The sequence below is a fragment of the Bos grunniens genome, chromosome 1 (assembly GCF_055505025.1).
Source record: "Bos grunniens cultivar Pamir isolate PY7600 chromosome 1, Bosgru_T2T1.0, whole genome shotgun sequence".
NCBI classification, from domain to species: domain Eukaryota; kingdom Metazoa; phylum Chordata; class Mammalia; order Artiodactyla; family Bovidae; genus Bos; species Bos grunniens.
In genome coordinates, this window is record NC_141165.1 from 97,678,805 (window position 1) to 97,700,237 (window position 21,433).

Consider the following 21,433-nt stretch of genomic DNA (forward strand, 5'->3'; position numbering starts at 1 on the left):
GAGGCAGATGAACTGTAGCAGAGGCAATAATCTACTCTAATTCCAATCTGCTCTCCCCTTCAACTCATTAAATCTGACTTCTTTTCACATGCAGCTAAACTGGTGCTTTTTGCCGATACCTGAGTGAAGTTGAGAGGTTTGCACTTACACTTAATTTTTTGGCACTTTACAATTTGTACTGTACTCGTGTCTATGGAGGAAAATTGTTCCCTCTGAGTAGAGTAAGTGACTGTCAGCTTGATTGTGTGTGAAAGCGCCTATTCTATCATGTGATATTAACAGGAACCAAGTGTCAGCAAACCTGTGTTCTTTTGGAACTGCTTTTCTTCAACATTCTCTATATGTAGCAAGAATAATAAAGTTATTCAAGTTTCACAAGTCAGACGTGAACACTTCATCATATTGCAACATTTTGTGATTCTCCTTCATATCAGAAAAGAGAAAAAAAATCTTTCCAATTATTTCTTTAATGAATCAGTTACTTTATGGAGCTTTTGAAAATGTTATTTTTCAGATAGATTCAACAATCTTATTCCTATTGTGTAATTTAGTGGTAAGCTTTCCCCATTCATCTTACCTGGGAAGGTCAAGCATTTTATAACCTCAAAAAGCCTGATCCTTGTTTTGAACACACAATTACCTAAATGTTCCCATTATTTAAAAAGGATATTTCAACCATCTCAAGGTTTACTTTTACTAGGATTCTCAAGTGTTTTCATTTATTGAATACTGACTCCAATTGAAGCAGCTTTTATAACACTGTCTAATATCTTATATTTTCTTATTATATCTTAAAATTCATGATTATATGACATGCTACATGCTGATGTAACTGAACTGTCAACTTTCATTTAGACATTATAACTTTAACATTTGTGCAAAAGCCTATTTGAAGCTTAAAAATATTTTGACACCATAGCTTCTAGAGATTTATGTGGCCAGAAGAGATAAAGCAGAATTGGATGGTGAAAAGAGAGAGTGCAGTTTATTGGTTATCACAAACAGAAGGGCTGATAACTTAATGAAAGCTGATTGGCAGTAGAATTTATCATAGCAACTGTAGTACAGAGAATAGCAAGTGATAATGCTACTAATTAATCAATAATGCATCTCATGACAATGTAGAACAATGTACTATTATTTAGAATGTTTGCCAACCAAGTTTTATTTGTGTTGCTACTTCAATGTTGGAATACAATTTTGAGAAGTATAAAATGAGTTTAAAATACATTTTGAGATGGCTATCATCCAGAATCAGGTAAAGGAGGTTTTAAGGAGGTTTATTCTAATTGGGAAATTTAGAAGACCTAAAGATTTTGAGTAAGAAACAATTCTTGTAATGAATGTCATGAAAGTGTAACTTGAAATGGTGACAATATTTTCAATAAAGTACTGGAAGAAAAATCAGTAAACATCTTGAAGACAAAGGAATCATGAGCAATGAACAAGATGAATTTATTTTAAACAAATCATGTCTGACAAAATTAATAGTTGTTAAAATACAATTGCAGAATTAGTGTGTTTAAAGGGAATGCATTTTTTAACTTCGATTAAAAATTTGTTGTAGCTTTTCAAAAATAATTTTAAAATTAGGATACAAATAGTCTAATGCATTAAATATTTTTTAAATTAATTTTTGTCAGAGTATAGTTGCTTTACAGTGTCATGTTAGTTTCTACTGTACAGTGAATCAGCTATACATATATATTTGTCCCCTCTTTTTTGGATTTCCTTCCCATTTAGGTCGCCACAGAGCACTGGGTAAAGCTTCCTGAGCTATACAGTAGGTTCTTGTTAGTTGTCTGTTTTATATATAGCATCAATAGCATGTATATGTCAGTCACAATGGATTAAATATTTATGGAAAGACAATGAGTCTACCTAAGGCCAAAATGTAGTGCCAAAAATATACCCAAATTGGGAAAAGGTGGCAGGGACAAGGGTGTCCTGAAAGGTTTGGTCCCCCATAATCTCTACTGATCCCTCCAAGTACTCATACAATTCATGTAAAAGCAATATGCATATCACATAATGATGGCTTCTAATACGAGTCCTCCAAGAGTCCCTTCTAATCCCTGGTGGCTCAGCTGGTAAAGAATCCACCTGCAATGTGAGAGACCTGGGTTCGATCCCTGTGTTGGGAAGACCCCTGGAGAAGGGACTGGCTACCCACTCCAGTATTCTGGCCTGGAGAATTCCATGGACTATACAGTCCATGGGGTCGCAAAGAATTGGACACGACTGAAGGACTTTCACTTTTCACATGTTCTCCCTATATAAGAATTCCAGAGGCTTTATTTATGGCTTTAGATCAGTGGCCAATAAATCTCTTACTCTCTGTTTTGTTTGTCTTTATTGAAGTGTAGTTGACATATAATATTATTTTCAGGTGTATAACATAATTGTGTGATAGGTGTGAACAGTGATGAAGAAGCTGTCTGCGAGTGCAGGAGATGGCAGAGACATGGATTTGATTCTTGGGTCAGAAAGATCCCCTGGAGGAGGAAATGGCAACCCACTCCAGTGTTCATGCCTGGAAAATTCCATGGACAGAGGAGCTTGGTGGTCTCCTATCCATGGAGTCACAAAAGAGTCAGGCATGACTGACCACACTTGCACACACACTTGTGTATATCACAAATTGACTACCACAGTAAGTCTAATTAATATCCATCATCCCACAGTTACACATTTTTTATTTGTACTTTTAAGATACATTCTCTTGGCAAGTTTTAAGTATACGATACAGTATTATTAACCATATAGTCACCATAACATACATTACATTCCCAGGTCATATTTATTTTATAACTGCAAGTTTTTATCTTTTGACCACCTTCAGGCATTTTGACCACCCCAGCCCCAAGCTCTGACAACTACCAATCTGTTCTCTGTATCTACAGTAAAATTTTTAGATTCCATAAGATATCCGTGAGACCATACGGTATTTGTCTTTCTGTCTGACTTGTTTCATTTAGCATAATGCCCTCAACCATTCATGTTGTCACAAATGGCAATTTCATTCTTATTGCTGAATAATATTCCATTGTATATATAAACCAGTTTTTAAAAAATCCATTCATCCATTGTTGAGTAGTCACATTGTTTCCAAGTTTTGGCTGTTGTAAATGATACTACAATGAGCATGGGGATGCAGATACCTTTTCAAGGTATTGTTTTTATTTCCTATAGATGAGTTCAGTTCAGTTCAGTCGCTCAGTCATGTCCGACTCTTTGCGACCCCATAAACCACAGCACACCAGGCCTCCCTGTCTATCACCAACTCCCAGAGTTTACCCAAACTCATGTCCATTGAGTCGGTGATGCCATCTAACTATCTCATCCTCTGTCATCCCCTTCTCCTCCTGCCTTCAATGTTTCCCAACATCAGGGTTTTTTGAAATGAGTCAGCTCTTTGCATCAGGTGGCCAAAGTATTGGAGTTTCAGCCTCAACATCAGTCCTTCCAATGAACACCCAGGACTGATCTCCTTTAGGATTGACTGGTTGGATCTCTTTGCAGTCCAAGGGATTCTCAAGAGTCTTCTCCAACACCACAGTTCAAAAGCATAAATTCTTCAGTGCTCAGCTTTCTTTATAGTCCAGCTCTCACATCCAACATGACTACTGGAAAAACCATAGCCTTGACTTGACGGACCTTTGTTGGCAGAGTAATGTCTCTGCTTTTGAATATGCTATCTAGGTTGGTCATAACTTTCCTTCAGAAATGGAATGGCTAGATTATATGGTAGTTCTGTTTTTCAATTTTTTGAGAAACCTTCATGTTTTCCTTAGTGGCTATACCAATTTTCATTTCTATCAATAATGCATAAAAGTTCCCTTTTCTCCAACACTTATTATATCTTGCTTTTTGATAATAGCTATTTAGACAGCTGCGACATATTTCAATGAGTTTCTTTTTGTTTGTTTCTTTTGGAGCAGAAAAAGATTTATTGCAAGGGCAAGCAAGGACAAGACATGGCATATTCTCAAAAGACCTGAAGTTCATGATGATTTTTAGGGAAGAGTCTTTAAAGGTACATTTGGGGTGATGAATTCAGGGTTTTTGACTTTCTTCTGATTGGTTGATGATGAGGTAACAGGGTGGTGTTCCAGGAATCTCAGTCATGAACCTCTGGTTCCTACTAGTCTAGGATCTCAGCAAGATGTCACTATCCTCCACCTGGGTGGGGACCTTAATCCCTGTGGCCTCGGAAAGTTTCCCATGGAAGCAGGAAGCAACTGCAGCTCACCTGTAAACACTGTCAGCAGCCATTCCTGGGAGTTTCTTCCACCATGTGGACATTGGTGTTTGTGGGTGCCACCACAGAATGTCATTGTAGTTTTGATTTTCATTTTCCTTGATGATCCCACTCTCTATTTCTTAAATAAAGTTTTGTTGAAATATATGCATCCTTGTTTATAAATTCATTGCCTTTGGCTGCTTTCCTGCTCCAGTGGCAGGGTTGAGTATTTGAGACAGAAACCATATGACCTACAAAACTTGAAATATGAATCATTTTGCCTTTTACAGATATTTTACTGACTCCTGGTTTAAATGGATTTTTTTAACCCTTAGAAGCATTAGAATTGTTGTCATGTCTGTGCATAGGTAGAATATTTATACATTGTATAAAGAAGGAAATGAATTTGTACATGTCACTACTCTCAGGGTTTAGTTTTACTCTAAATCTTCTGTGTTTCATCCATTTCAGGAGAGTCCAAAATGAGATATATGACACTGTCACTGCCTTCACTAAGTTCCGTTCAACTGTTCTTGATATCATTAAAGTTAATGATGATATAGCATTAGGCTTAATGGGGGAATGTGAGAGGAACGGTGACTGAGAAAAACAATATTGTTTGTGTTAAGTATCAAGACATTTTAAGTCTTATTCTGTTAAAATTTATTTTGTTTAGAAATCTTACAAAATAAGTATTATCAAATTTATTTTAGACTTTTCTCCCAATGTACTTACACTGGGAGCAGAGCATTCCTCAGCTTGTGATTAAACTGAACAAAAAATCACCTGTACATGGTAGATGCTTGATAAATATTTATGGCTTGAATATTAACTTCATAATTGCTTTTTTATGTTTGTTTATTCATACCTCGGATATTTGAGTGCTTACTGTGTGCCAGGCATAATGCCCTGGAGCAAGGGATTTGGCAGTGAGAAGTGTGTATGACCATGACCATGCGTGCATGCTAAACCCCTTGGACTGTAGCCTACCAGGCTCCACTGCCCATGGGATTTTCCAGGCAAGAATATTGCTGTGGGTTGCCATTTCCTTCTCTAGGGGATCTTCCTGACCCAGGGATTAAAGCTGTATCTCTTGTGTCTCCTGCATTGGCAGGCAGATTCTTCACCACTGTGCCACTTGGAAAGTATGCAGCTAAGTGATAGGGTTCCGAATGTGTGGGCAATGAATGAGTTTATAAATAAAAAAAGAAAGAATGCAGAGAGATAAAGAGTGATTTGGGTCAGAAAGGGTGGATAGTGGGGTGAAGAATAACGAGGTGCCATTTGAGTTAAGAATGAAAGATAAGAAGGGTGAGCCATCATGAAATGATGTGGGAGAAGAGCTTTAGAAGAACAAGTTCAAAAGTCCCAAACAGTTGTGACCTCAAAAAGTAATAGAAAGAAGATCAGTGTATCTGGACAACCCTATTAACAGTGTGTGTGTGTGTGTGTGTGTGTGTGTGTGTGTGTGTTGTGTTAAGACCCACCATGTTTTGTGTCTGTGGAAGAGTGTTAGTAGAACAGGGTAGTCTTCTGTTTCGTGGGTACCCAAAGAATCAGTAATTTCTAAACAGATAATGTCATTTTTTTGAGCTAAAATGTAGTGATTAAGTTCATTTTATTTGAATCAGTATTGGTTGAATCCAACAGAAGATCATGTGTAGGTATCTGGATAGGAATAAGAGCAGAGTGGGAAGGGCAAAGAATTCACATAGCATTTTGGAAAAACTGGAGGTTACAACTTGGTTCTTTGGTTCTAAGACTGTATAGATTTCAGTTACTTGAAAACTCCTAGACACATTGTAGGCTCACATAAACATTTGTTGAACAAATGTATATTGTTTTGAATTCTTATTTGATAAGGTTACAGGGTATGATTTCTGTAATATTTGGAAAAGAGGATGCATAATGGAACCAGATTATGGAGGACCCTGAAAACCAAGAACAAAGGAATTGGTATTTTAAGTGGTTGGGAATCATTATAGGGAATAAGATAATAACTGGATGATTTCCAAATGTTTGTTTTATTATGATATTTAGGACATTTTAAAGAAAAAGGAACCAAGGATGATATTTTATTCCAGGAATACTTTCTATTTTAACCAGGTTCTCATTCTCAGCATAGTTTGTCTACATTGCAATCAATTACTTGACAAAAGTCCCTGGGTCCAATAAAGAAAAGCTGTCTCAGTTACCAAGGTTCTTTCTTGTTATGTAGTCTTGCATCTGTATTTTTATTTGCCTTATGCTATACCTTCTTTCCTAGCTATCTGATCTTTAGCCATTTTTCAGGACTCTGAAAGGCCTTATTATATCCTTTTATATTTGTCTCTCACTGGTACCTGCTTAATTGTATTTATATGTAGGAAGTAGTTCAATAAAAATTAAATGGAACAAGTATATAATGGAAAACATTCCTGTGCAAACTATAAGGATGGGATTTTCTGCTTTATTTTCTTTTTTCGTCCTTCTTTCCTTCCTTCCTCTCTTTCTTTCATTAGTTATCAGCCTTAGCTTTTAATGGAACTACTGAAAATGTGAAGGTTGGTACATCAAAAGCAAATCCTGAGAGACAAAGTGGCTGCTATCTCTGGGAACACTCAATCTGTCAGTGAGAAAGATATGCCAGGACAATTTTCATGTTGTGGCAGGTTTGACCACGGACAGAAACTTGAATGCCCTCAACTAAATATACATTTTACTTTAATATTCCTATTTCATAGAAACTATTTTCAGACTACAAAGTAAAAATCATATAATTTGGTTTGTTCCTCTCTTCAGACAATTGAGGAACTACAGTCTTCCCTTTGGGAACTGTTATTATGATAACAGTTCTCTTATGATAATCCACTTCTATTATTACCTTAGTTGGCCCTCACTATGTATAATCATTCAATTTTGTATCTCATCAGACCTATTTCCAAAAAGGAAATGAGGGATCAGCTTTTGCTGTAGGGTTCTGCATTTACTGAGGTAATGGTGTCTTATTTTTCTTCTGGGTAGTTGACTCTGGGAAATTTACAAGGGTGTGTAACTGTCACAAAAGTGGTATCAGTTTTGTCAGCAACTTACGAACAATTTCCAAAATGACTATTTCTGGGCACAACACTGTGAATGCTTCTTGTATGGTAGTGAAAAGATGGACTTGTGCTAAATATAAAACCACACAAGATAACCTGTAAGCTCATGAAGAATTGAAACCTGGAAATGCAGTATGGTTTGTAGGAGTACAGACTCTGCAGAAAGATTGAATGGGTGAGAATCCTAGTTTGGCCACTCAGTAGAGATGATCTTTGTCAAATGTCTTAATCTCTTTGTGTTTCAGATTACACATCAATAAAACAGGGATATATCTGATATGAGGTAGCTACCTCCTAGAGGTTTTTTTTTTTTTTTTTTTTTTACATTAAGTAAATATGCATAAAAGTACTTACAACAAAGCCTGAGTATAGGAAATGCTTATGTGTTTGCACTAAGATACTAAATTAGAGATACCAAGGGAACATTTCATGCAAACATGGGCACAATAAAGGACAGAAATGGTATGGACTTAACAGAAGCAGAAGATATTAAGAGGTGGCAAGAATACACAAAGAACTATACAAAAAAGATCTTCATGACCCAGATAACCATGATGGTATGATCACACCTAGAACCAGACATCCTGTAATGTGAAGTCAAGTGGGCCTTAGGAAGCTCACTAGGAACAAAGCTAGTGGAGGTGATGGAATTCCAGTTGAGCTATTTCAAATCCTAAAAGATGATGCTGTGAAAGGGCTACACTCAATATGCCAGCAAATTTGGAAAACTCAGCAGTGGCCACAGGACTGGAAAAGGTCAGTTTTCATTCCAACCCCAAAGAAAGGCAATGCCAAAGAATGCTCTGTTTACCGCACAATTGCACTCATCTCACACATTAGTAAAGTAATGCTCAAAATTCTCCAAGCCGGGCTTTAACAGTACGTAAACCATGAACTTCCAGATGTTCAAGCTGGATTTAGAAAAGGCAAAGGAACCAGAGATCAAATTGCCAACATATGCTGGATCATCAAAAAAGCAAGAGTTCCAGAAAAACATCTATTTCTGCTTTATTGACTATGCCAAAGCCTTTGACTGTGTGGATCACAACAACCTGGAAAATTCTGAAAGAAATGGGAATACCAGACCACCTAACCTGCCTCCTGAGAAATCTGTATGCAGGTCAGGAAGCAACAGTTAGAACTGGACATGGAACAACAGACTCGTTCCAAATCAGGAAAGCAGTATGTCAAGGCTGTATATTGTCACCCTGCTTATTTAACTTACATGTAGAGTACATCATGAAATGCTGGGCTGGATGAAACACAAGCTGGAATCAAGACTGCGGGGAGAAATATCAATAACCTCAGATATGCAGATGACACCACCCTTATGGCAGAAAGTGAAGAAGAACTAAAGAGCCTCTTGATGAAAGTGAAAGAAGAGTGAAAAATTTGGATTAAAGCTCAACTTTCAGAAAACTAAGATCATGGTATCCAGTCCCATCACTTCATGGCAAATAGATGGGGAAACAGTGGAAACAGTGACAAACTTTATTTTCTTGGGCTCCAAAATCACTGCAGATGGTGACTGCGGTCATAAAATTAAAAGACACTTGCTCCTTTAAAAAAAAGCTATTACCATCCTAGACAGCATATTAAAACGCAGAGACATTACTTTGCCAACAAAGGTACATCTAGCCAAAGTTATACTTTTTCCAGTAGTCATATATGGATATGACAGTTGCACTATAAAGAAAGCTGAGTGCCAAAGAATTGATGCTTTTAAACAGTGGTGTTGCAGAAGACAGTTGAGAGTCCCTTGGACTGCAAGGAGATCCAACCAGTCCATCCTAAAGGAAATCAATCCTTAATATTCATTGGAATGACTGATGCTGAAGCTGAAACTCCAATACTTTGGCCACTTGGCATGAAGGACTGACTCATTTGACAAGACCCTGATGCTGGGAAAGATTGAAGGCAGGAGGACAAGGGGACAACAGAGAATGAGATGGTTGGATGGCATCACTGACTCGATGGACATGAATTTGAGTAAGCTCCAGTAGTTGGTGATGGACACGGAAGCCTGGTGTGCTGCAGTCCATGGGGTGGCAAAGAGTCGGACATGACTGAGCAACTGAATTGCGTTTTGCTATTATCTGATAATCTTTAGAAGAATAAAAATTAAGTAAGTTTCTCTTTGACCCCGCCTTCTCTAAGAATTACTAAAGTATAAGAAATTTGTTGCCATTTCAAGAATGTGGAATGATTTGAAAACAGCACTATTTTGTTTTAAAACTCAAAGCAATTGTCCTAAACTGAGACATTATTTAACCTTAGATTAAATTAAGCAGAATTGTTCTTATATTCCTCTCTTTAAAAAAAAAAAAAAGAGATAGCTCATAAGTTAATAGTTCACCATTAGGGGTGTTTTCAAAAAGCAAGTCTAAAGATCCTTGTGTCTTGAGGTCACTTTGTAGTCAGTGCAATCTCCTATGTCTTAACTATTTAGAATTCTGTAAAATTTGAAGACAAGTGGTCTTTATGTGGGTTTGTGGACTCCTAGAAATTTTATTCAAAATTCTGTGAACATATACACTTTTCGAGAGAAAGAGATTCTTAATTTTACCATCATCTCAGAGGGACTTATGATCCCCCCAAAAGTAACAACCATCCTCTGAAGTAATATAAATTTTTGTATTCAGTGAAGATAAAAGTGTGATACCCTATTTACAGAGGCAGCAAAACCTTATAGTATATTTTAGATTTTTAGTTTAAAAGGATGAAAATGAAAATTTTATTCTCTCTGGTGAACTTTTAGCTAGTCAGAAAATTTAATGAACCAGAATTCCAGGTAATCAATGTTTACTTGTGTCAGGCAGCAATCATTCTTCAGTATATCAGCTGAGTATGTATTTTGTCCTGAGAAAATGGTGATTTTTGTCTATTGTTCATTCTTTTTTCTTATCCTAGTTTCAGAATTATTCACACTTGCAGTAGTTTCATAATTATATATTTCTTATACTTAGGAGTAAAGCATTATATGAATGCTTGCTTCAAAGCATTATTATATCAATCTCATTAATATAATTTAGTACAGAATATTTTTACTCATTCTGTCCAAACATATTGTGGAATAAAGCATCTGAAACAGGACAATGGGAAGTGGGAAGAAAGGGAATTTTACTAGACTCTGAAATGTTCAAAATGTGTTGTATTTCTTATGTACTTATGCAAATATTTAAATTCACATTTACCTTGGTGTTTTTAATTGCTTTTATTAAAATGGCTTGATAGAATATTTTAAAATAATTGTTTTATGAATCCTTGGAAAAGGTACACATTCCAAGCTCAAAAACTTTAAAGTTTTTAATTGAAGGAGATTAAGTAAATAATTCAGAAATGCATTCTGTTTACCTGTTAATAATTAAGCAGGTTAGACTATGTACTTTTTATAGTCATGGAGTTTTAATTTATTTATTTGTTGGTGTGTTGGTTTTTAAGAATTTATTTAAGGCATTCTGCTATTGGGAAATAAAAATAAACAGAGTGAAGCTATCTATAATAAAGGAAATGGCTTGGATTACTTTTAAAGAGACAAGTGAGGGGAAAAAGGAATTGATTGGATTTTAGGGTTAAAAGCAATATTTAGTACATAATCTTTCTGAACTTCTCCCCTCTATTTGGAAGGGAAACTGAAATACTTAACAGAAAGAATAATTGGGTTAAGTGAATGACCTTTTGTTCTTGCCCTAGAGCTCAAGCTCATTGGAATTTGATTTTAGATGGCTTTAGTGTAGGATTTAGCCAGGTCATTTTTATGGATTCTTGGAGAAGTCTACTGTAGGACTTATCAGATTTTTCTGGTGTTTTAAAAACTCTGATAATACCCAAAGCCAGATTGAATACCTCTACCGTCAGAAGCACCATTATGGATTAACTGGAACTAAATTAGTGTTTTCTAGTCTTAGACTATATCTTATCCTCTTGACCATGTATGTATAGGTTCTTTCTTTCTGCTGTTATTTAAGTATTGTAAATTGGTTTTCATTTGGGGTCTTTGATCAGATACAGTCAAAATTTGTACTTCGTTTTTTATTTAATGATGAATACTTGTTTTCTGTAATTACTCATAGTGAATAATCTTTAACAGTTTCTATTCATTTTGTCCCAACATGTTATTTACTTAGTTTGAATTTTTACTTATTCAAAATTATACTACTCCTACCTCCAAAACTGCTTCATTTGTTCTCAAGGCAAATTTTGTTTGTCCCTCTGTTGTGTTCCTATTGCTAAAATTAATACATGTTTTATCTCTTTTCCTTTATAATAATATGCTTACTATATCAATATAATGTCAAAATTCTTAAATTTTCTACATTTCAGGCTGTGCCTTTCTTTGAAAATTTGATCAAAGATGTGAACATTTAAAATGTGGCTTCTAGGAATCTAATAGGTACAATTATGAGTGATTTTTTAAAAGAAATATTATTTTTATTTCCTTTTACTTTCCTTTCTTGCTTTATTGTTCTCTTTTTTCCCTTCCATCACTCCATCTACTTTATTTACTTCTTTAAAAAAAAAATGTACAGTTAATGGAGGTGGCTTTCACCAAAAATAGGACAGATAGACATTTCCATGTGGCTTTCTTAACATTCAGCAAATTTAATGATATATTACCTAATTTTTTTCTGCACTGTAGACTGTTTTTTTTTTTTTTTTTTTTACTGCTTTTGTTTTTATGAAAAGTAATTTTTATGTCTTGTAGACTGTTTGGTAGAGTTTTCCCTGGTGGCCCAGCAGTAAGGAATCTGCCTGCAATGCAAGAGACATGGGCTTGATCCCTGGGTGGGGAAGATCCCTAGGAGAATGAAATGGCAACCCACTCCAGTATTCTTGCCTGGGAAATCCCATGGACTGAGGAGCCTTGCAGGCTACAGTCCATGGGGTTGCAAAAGAGTCAGACACGACTTAGTGACTAAACAGCAACAACAACAACATTTGGTAGGAAATTGTAAAAAGAAGAATATATATTATATCTTAATATCTGAGATAAGCACTTATTATATCTTAATATCTGAGATAAGTCCTGAGAATAATTTAGTATATAGGTGCTTTGGTGTTTTTCTTTAGTTGTTGAATCAAGTCCAACTCTTTGCCATTTACCGCATAGACTGCAGCCCACTAGGCCTCTCTGTCCATGGGATTTCCAGGCAAAGATAATAGAGTGGTTTGCCATTTCCTTCTCCAAGGGGTCTTCTTGGCCCAGGGATGAACCACATCTCCTGCTGGGAAGCCCACGTAAAAGTGTTTGCATGCTTTTTATAACACATGCGCTTTTTCTGATACATATGCACTCACACATACATACAGATCAACATTTATATATGCATATGACCAAAAATTTGCATAGCCTATATATATTATATATAGACAAATTGTTAAAAATTGCTATTTTAATATCATGACCATTTTACAATCTGCATTTTACACTTAGTGGTGTACTGTAAATTTTTACTTGCCATATTTAATGGAAGATTATTATTATATCACATATAATTTATTTAACCAGTTCACTATTATGGGATATTTAGGTTATTTTAATTTGTATTTCTTTCATTGCAATTACAGTTCAATATTATTTCATATATACCTTATGCTCTTCTGTTGTTAATTGCCTATTCATTTTAAAAAATGAGATATTTGTTTTCTTTCCTCCTAAAGACTATTTACCCTATGAATATCATATACATTAATTGGACAAGGCAATGGCACCCCACTCCAGTACTCTTGCCTGGAAAATCCATGGACAGAGGAGCCTGGTAGGCTGCAGTCCATGGGGTCACTAAGAGTCAGACACGACTGAGCAACTTCACTTTCACTTTTCTCTTTCATGCATTGGAGAAGGAAATGGCAACCCACTCCAGTGTTCTTGCCTGGAGAATCCCAGGGACGGCAGAGCCTGGTGGGCTGCGGTCTATGGGGTCACACAGAGTCGGACACGACTGAAGCGACTTAGCATTAGCAAAAATATTTATCTTTATTTGTTGTGGGCAGCAGCTTAATTATGTTCAAGATATTTTTGGATTTATAAAAAAATTTTGTTTCAATTAATCAATTTAAGAAATCTTTGTGTTTATGTTATATACTATTATCTGTGTGTTTCAAAAGGTCTTCTTACCTTGGAGTTTAGAAAATTATATACATAAATTTTATTAAAGCTCTTCAATTATTTTACTTATTATCCTAATATATATTTATAATTTTTATTTTGGTACATGGCAAAAGGTAGGGAACAAAATTTGTTTGTCTTTAATTACTCAACCATCTCAGCACTGTGGAAATGCAACTTGTAATATTTACCCCGTACTAAGTCCCTATGATCTGTTCTACACATCTGTGTCTAACAGTGACAGTTATCACTGCTGCTGCTAAGTCGCTTCAGTGGTGTCTGACTCTGTTCGACCCCATAGAGGGCAGCCCACCAGGCTCCCCCGTCCCTGGGATTCTCCAGGCGAGAACACTGGAGTGGGTTGCCATTTCCTTCTCCAGACGGTTTTCACACTGTCACTTATATTTCAGTCTTTGGTAAAAGTTAACCATGTTCTCTACTACTTTGTTGCAGAAGGGTTCTTGCACTAGAAATGTGTATTAACTTGATGGAGGCAGACAGAGCTTGTGAATGGTCAAGATAGTGACCTAGTATCAATGCCTTCATTTTTTTCTGATTATTTCTTACTTTGTTTTTAATCTATGACTTATTGGCTATATCCATTTTATATATTTCCCTTTATTAAGTGACATTAATTTAACAGAATTGGATTGATTTATGCCTATGAAATATGGTAACTTTCTTGTATTCATATGGTCTTTTTTCTAATTAGTGAACTGATACTTGTGTCTTCCTATTTTCAGTTCTATAAATGTTTATTGAGAATTCTTGCTGGGCACTATTTAAGGAGCTGTAGGGAATGAAGAATGGATGTCTTTGACAAACTTATAATCTTATCGGGCAGTTCACCATTTATAAAAATAATAGCAACATAATAAAATAATAGTTATTGAGAGTACTGTTTGCAAGCCATTATACTAAGAAAGGTAATGTGTATCTCCTTTAATCCTTGTAATAGCCCACATAACCTCCAGATATTTTTAGACATTTTCCCTTACTTTACTCAGCAATTTTATTATTGTTGCCTTCTCTGAGCAGCTTTTCTGTCCAGAACTATCTAAAATACCAGTCCATGTAACTGTCAATGCTATTACCTTGCTTTGTCTGTCCTTGTAGTGTGAATTATAGGACATTATTAGTTTAGCAATTTATTTGCTAATCATTTGATTCCTCTGCTAGAATGAATATTGAGTAGAAGACTATGAAAAATGAGTTGCAGTAGTTGATAGTTGTAAAAGCTTAAAGTTTAACTTAATATATAACATTTAACTTCTTTAAGCTTAAATTGTTTCATCTGTAAATAGATGTAGACTTAGTGCCTCATTCATAGGTTGGTCAGGCTGTTGATCTTTCCTTCAGTAAATATTCATTGATCTCATACTATGTGCCAGACACTATTCATGTACATGGGGATACAGTAAAAGAGACAGGGCCTGACCTCATGGAACTTCCATTTCAGTAGGGAAGACACACAAAAAATAAATAAAAATCACTTTTATAACAAAATATATAATGGCTAAATTAATTTTCTCTGAAATATCCTTCCCTACTTCATCCCCATAACCTCAGTATTTTTTTCTTTTCCATTCCAAGTTATCCTCTGCTTATCCATGCTTAGTGGGTATTATCTCACTCCTCCTAGCAGATTCAAATTTTTAGGGCCTCTTCTAAAGATCAATGTTACAGAATAAGTGTGGTATTACTCAGGTAACCTACTATGGCAGAACTATAACCTTCCTTTTCTGGATCCTTTTTTTATGTATTAGTACATCATAAGCTCAGGATTGCTGGTATGGATTGCTGTTTGGTTCTTTGTTTCCCTTTTGTTTCTGCATCTTAAAGATCTAGTCAGTTGAAAACCTTAGACTGTCTTCATTTTAATAAAAATTTTACTGTAGATGTACTGGTTTACAGGATTTGCTTATGTTTATGTATGTTTTTCCATTAGTAAGACTGCTTTTGAGACTTTGAATGGCTGAGTGTCTGTGAAGATTATTAGCAAATATGACATCAAGGTTCTCAGTGTATTTCATAACAAATTTAGAGAGATCACTTTTCAAGGACATACAATATCAAACTCAGTATTTAATAGGGGAGTTGTTTCTAATTAAATCTTTTTATATTTTAACTCACCAAATTGGGGTTAAAATCACCTCAGCATCCTGCTGCTTTACTGCTCCCAGTCCTAGTTTGGATTCTATACTATCAAATGCATTTGGTTGGAAAATAACTGATATATTTGGCTAACCTCCCTGCCTCTGTGTGTGTGTGTGTGCATGCACGCTCAGTTGTGCCCAAAATTTGCAACCCCATGGACTGTAGCCCACCAGGCTCCTCTGTCCATGGAATTTCCCAGGCAAGAATACTGGAGCGGGTTGCCATTTCCTATTCCAGGGGATTTTCCCGAACCAGGGATCGAACCTGCGTCTCTTGTGTCTCCTGCATTGGCAGGTGGATGGATTCTTTACCAATGTGCCACTTGCAAAGCTCATATCTGTGTAGGACCTTCCTAGAACCTTGCTTGCTGAGACTGAGAACATAAAGCCACATTCTAATATCAATGCATTAGGTACTGAAGACCAGTTCAAGTTCTACTGAATGTATTACCTTCTACTCCCTATTTCTTTCCACCCATTTACTTTTTATTCTCTTTAGATTATGCATTTTACGAAAATCTTTCCAACTGCTATCATATTTTTTGGATAGGGTCTGTATCTTATCTTGTATACTTCCTAACTTAACCAGTGCTTACCAGTGTATTATATGTAGTAGATTTTTGCTAGATCTCTGGTAACTAAGAATAAACAAATAAATGGGATACAGACTATTTGATATTAGTGTTTTAATTTTAAAATATAAATGTAAAAACATTTGTATCAATTGATAAAGCTTCTAATAATGCTATAGTAAATATTCTGTTCTCCCTCTAAACCCTGTACAGTGGTTTCCATTGTAAACTCATGCTATATTTTACCAAGTACTTGTTCTGCACATAGACAAATTAACGTTAGCCTTTATCTTTTTAAAATTATAGATATTAGTTGACATATACAAATTCAACTACCTATGTCTCATGACTAATCATAAAGATATTATGGAAATGTAATTCCTAATTTTAAATGTTTCTCTTTTACAGTCACACAGAAAGAAGTGTTAAGAATTTCCCTTTGATGCTCTGAAGGCTAAAGGTAATGTCCAGTATTTTGTTCAATAGGTTTTCATCTTACTGAAAAGTTTCGTGATATTAATGACCTTCAGCTTACTCCCTCAGGTCTTTTCTTTATTTCTCTTTAACACATTAAATAAACATTTCCATGTATACCTAAAAATAATCTAACATTATGAGTCAAAAAAGGAAAAAGCTTTTGTTGTCTCAGAATATGTCAGCCTAATTTGGTGTTGCTGTATCCCTTCAGCCTTCTATTTGGGAATATACTATGGTCCCTCCCCTGATTTTTGAAGCAGTTTGGAACTCTTCTGATCTTATGCCCTGCCCTTTTCCTAAATAGACATGTTGGCTCAAAGTAAAAAAGTCAGTACCTATCGCTCTTTAGGAAGAGCTTTACAACTAACTATAAGAAATAAAAATACATTTTTGAGGGGACAACAAAACCATGTAGACAAGATTTAGTGGCTACTCATGGTCAGAAATCCAGAAATTCAGGCAAGAATTTTACAATAGATGTGTTGCTGCATTGTGTATAAAGAGCTCGTACGGTTTGAAGAAAGTTTCTGATACAAGAGGGGGCTGTAATTAGTTTGCTTCTTACATGCATGGTTAGATCTTCCAGCAAGAATAACATGGTAGGGTAATTTATTACAGAGGAGTAAATCACAGATTACATTGGAGGGGGTAGGGGTGGTGTGATCCAACCATCAGTTTTGTGAACACATACACTTAAGCATGTGTGATAGCTTGTTTTTAATTTCTTTACACCAGTGCACACCTCAAACATTCCATTTAGCAGTGGGATATGCAAATTGTTCCAAATGCAGCAGCAGTACTTTCACCTGAATGTCAAAACTGTCAGGGAGCTTTAAATCAAATCTTTATAACATTAAAAAAAAAAAAACAGCCAGCCCCAAGATTGAGGCACCAAACTCACTTCATAAACTTGATTCCCATACTTTCCAAAAGCTCCTGTATGTTAACAGGGTAATGTCAAAGTTCTCATTCACCTGCTTTCTAATTTTAACCTTTTAAGGATTTTATTTTATTTGGCTTAATTACGATATTTTCTACAAATTAATGATAAATGCCTTGATTAATAAAACCAAATGTCAGAGAAAATGACAACTTGATGAAAAATTAATACTCGGCAATATTTTAAGGTACAGAAGTACTAAAGATGTACTCTTAAACTTCATACTTCATCAGCTCCTTCTGGATGTGGGTAGCCAGAATTTTCCTTGCACTTAAGTTTTCACAGCCACATGTGAAGATGCATTTTAGCATAATTTTAAGCTGTTGTTTTGACTACTAGCTGTTATAGATATACATATATTCTTATTTTTTCTTTCTTTTGCCTCATAGTATTATTTATTTTTACTTAAAAAAATCAAAGTAAATTATATTTTGAGTTGGTTATATTGATAAAGCTATCATAATAAGCATCCAAATAGTAGTGTGTGTGTGTGTGTGTATGTATCTCATGGAGCAAAATGTAGTAACTAGTGATTGGTTATCTGCTAGACTATTAATTTATTTGGTTATGAATATTCATTTGTCATACTTTTAACATTATTAAGTAAAAATAATCTATATATACAGCACAGCCTTTCACATGAAAATATATTTTTTTATGGACATTTGCTTTTTTAAAATACATTTTCCCTTATCTTTCATTAAAATACCTGAATACCAAAAAAGAGTTGTAATTTGCCAATAAACATTTGGTAAACGGTTAGATAAAACTGAAGAATAAGTAATATGGCTACTTTATATTTTCTCCTTTTACTGGAGATCATGGTATTGAAAGTTAAAAATATCTGATTTGTTTTTCCATCTTCACAAATATCTGGATGATTTTTGAATGTGAATACTTAAATAGACAAATATTATGCAGAAATGGTACTGTGGAGGATTATAGTTATGTTGGTTTTATTTTCATATTTCAAAGATAAAGCTACCAACCAAATCAGAGAAGGCACAATGACCTCTTCCGTGCTATGCTTTTGTTTGGTTTGGTTATTCAGAGATAAAAAGACCCACACAATATACTGTCGGTGAAATGGACTCACTTTGACCATCTGTTCATGTAATGACATGATGGTCATACTTATCAACAGAAATTTTTGCCAAATAATGCTAAAAATTCCTTTTTTTCTGTAATATACTGGAAATTTCTGGGTAGGTGTTTTAGGCATGTTGCTAAGTGAGTAAGATAAATCAGAGAGCAGGGTTGGTCTACATCCTATAAATACAATATATTGCCAATCCCAAGGAAAAATCTTCTTCAATGAAGATTTCTAGTACTATTTAAAATTGGAGATGAATCGTGCTGTATCTTCCCTTAGCTGGCGCTAGCTTTTATTGTTGTTGTGTCTTGCCTGGTTCCAGACATCCAGTCTGTACTGGCAAAGCTGCTTGATGAGGAGAGGCCACCAACATCGCTGCCCTGACTGCTTACATACCTGCCATGAATAATAGATCTGTCAGCTAGTTAATCACTGCATTGTAACTGTCTCTGTTTCTCCTTAGCTGATCACTGCCCAGAGAAGTTTAAGCTCCATTGTAACATGAAGCTTCTATTATGTTTCTATACCTGCATTTATTTGTATGCAAAAGCATTCATTCCTCTCTTTTCATACACCAGTAAATAAGACATGCCCCACTTCTCTGACAGTTCTTAAATTACATAGTAAACAATGTACTTTCCCCCCCTTGTTTATTCTATTCTTCAGCCTCTCATAAATTTACTTCTGCATATAAGCCAATTAAATTTTATTCATTAGTTATAAGATTTGGAAATATTTACACCTGCCTCACAATCCAGTTTTCTAAGTTTTTAGTTGAGATTATAGTTATTTGGTGTAAGTACTATAAGAGAAAATCATCCTTCCCCCAGATGAACAAAGGAGATACACTGAAACCTGAAATAGCCTCTTAAAAACTGTTGCTTGGTGTTAAGTTGCTTGATCTTAGAAATGAGGACAACCAATTCAACCTTACACAGTTAGAATCTGTAGATTTAGGGAGTTGAATTATGGTATTTTAAGCCTGTGCTGATGTTATTTAACAAATCTAAACCTTGCAGGAAAATAAACAGCGTTAGACTATCTCTTATCCAGTGGAAAAACAAACAAATTAAACCATATATTCTCTGTAAATGACTTTTTAGAAATTGCATTCTCTCCTCTAAACCTACAGTAGTTTATACTGCAAGGTCAGGCAAATGAGACCTTACTGGTTTGAAAGTATTAAGGTAGTTTCCAAAGTTGCGTAATGCGTAAGTGCCAGTAGAATGATCTATTAAATAGGATTAAATCCTATCTATTAAATAGGATTCATTTACCATATGTGTTTCTTTTGGAAGATTGTATTTATATTAATTGAATAAACTACGCTCATGGAATACACTGATAAATAGAGTAATCAGAGGATACCAAGAAAAACCATGACTGTTGTCCACGAAGGATAGGGGATTTTCTTAATGAAATGCTGCATTCATTTTTCGTCCCTACCTACTATTTCTTTAAATATCCAGGTCTCCTTTGTATCCTTTAGTGATGACAAGATGTTTTTTATTCCTCTAATGAAGTGGGAAGCAGATTAACATACTTTCTTCTTGGGAATTAGATTACTTATTGTAGTACTGCTCAACATATCTTTGTAATACTCCCCGACCCCTACCCACAACTAATTAGTGACTTTCAGAATTAGGGAAAATCTTAGTTGTGTGGTGGCTCTATATTTACCAGCAATCAAGGAAGTGTTACTAATACACTTGTCAGTGTTAAAAAAGAATTAAGTAAAGGGCCAGATGGTTGAGCCCAGGACTTATCCAGAGCCCAGTATGTGTGGGCTGGTCCAACGGAATGAGAAACATTAGAAGGCTAAGTGGAATCAGAGTTTGGCTTTCACTTATGAGAAAAAAGAACATTTTTCAAATGTGTTTTCTTATGATATAATAATTTACATGTTTGGATCTCCTTTATCCCAGTGACATTTGAGTGCATATATTTCCTTGTACATCAGGAGCCAATAATGTTTATAAAAGTCTTTCTTCTGAGAGGTGTAATAGGACATAGTAGTAGCATTGAAGTAAAGCAGTTACCATGCAGCAAACATTTTTTTCTGGTTCAGAGAAGAGTTCTTTGTTCTCAAAGTTATGTTTCTGCTATTATAACTTACTTATTACACTTTATTATAATTGAATATTTGTCTCTTTCATAGATTCTATGATTCATGATACGAAAAACTGTGGTTATGTAATGTTTCTATAGTGCATGGCCAGATGAGGAACTAGTAAATATCCCTTAATGTTTTATTGTAATAAAAGCATTATAATAAGTGGTTATAATAAGAATTAGTTTAAACTGAAGAAATTAAAACAGCAAATTCCTTTCTTTTCCTGTAATTGTCTTTACATGCATACATAAACATCTTATTTCCCACTCTACGTTTGATCCTTTTCATTTATCTTTAATACGTACTTTTGGAATCTGTTTTAAATCTTTTTGGTTTCTAGAATAGATGCATGGGTCAGCAAATTGCTGGGTAGGTAAACTGAGTAAATAGAGAGTACATTATTTTTTGGATTTTTCTTCCCACCATAACATACATAATTCTAGAAGAGACTGACTAACTATAAGCCTCCTGCCTTTCTTCTCTTCCTTCTTTCCACCCTCTAGCAAATATTTATTGAACGTTTGCTCTGTGCCAAGAACTTCCTAGGGGTTAGATATAGCTGTAGAAAAAAATAAGACATAGTTTTTCCCCTTTGGGGGACTCATAAGAAAGGGTGAATGAGTGAAAGTTGCTCAGTTGTGTCTGACTGT

General features: G+C 35.1%; 1 protein-coding gene across 43 annotated transcripts in view; it reads left to right on the top strand.

The window, feature by feature from the left end:
* Positions 1 to 21,433, top strand: part of ZBTB20 (zinc finger and BTB domain containing 20) — an 847,908-nt gene that overhangs the window by 153,525 nt on the left and 672,950 nt on the right. For all 43 annotated transcript variants that reach the window (XR_015165318.1, XR_015165313.1, XM_086405119.1 and 40 more), the window contains one exon: positions 16,569 to 16,620. The gene's annotated coding sequence lies outside the window, so the exon portion shown is untranslated. The remainder of the gene's footprint in view (positions 1 to 16,568; positions 16,621 to 21,433) is intronic.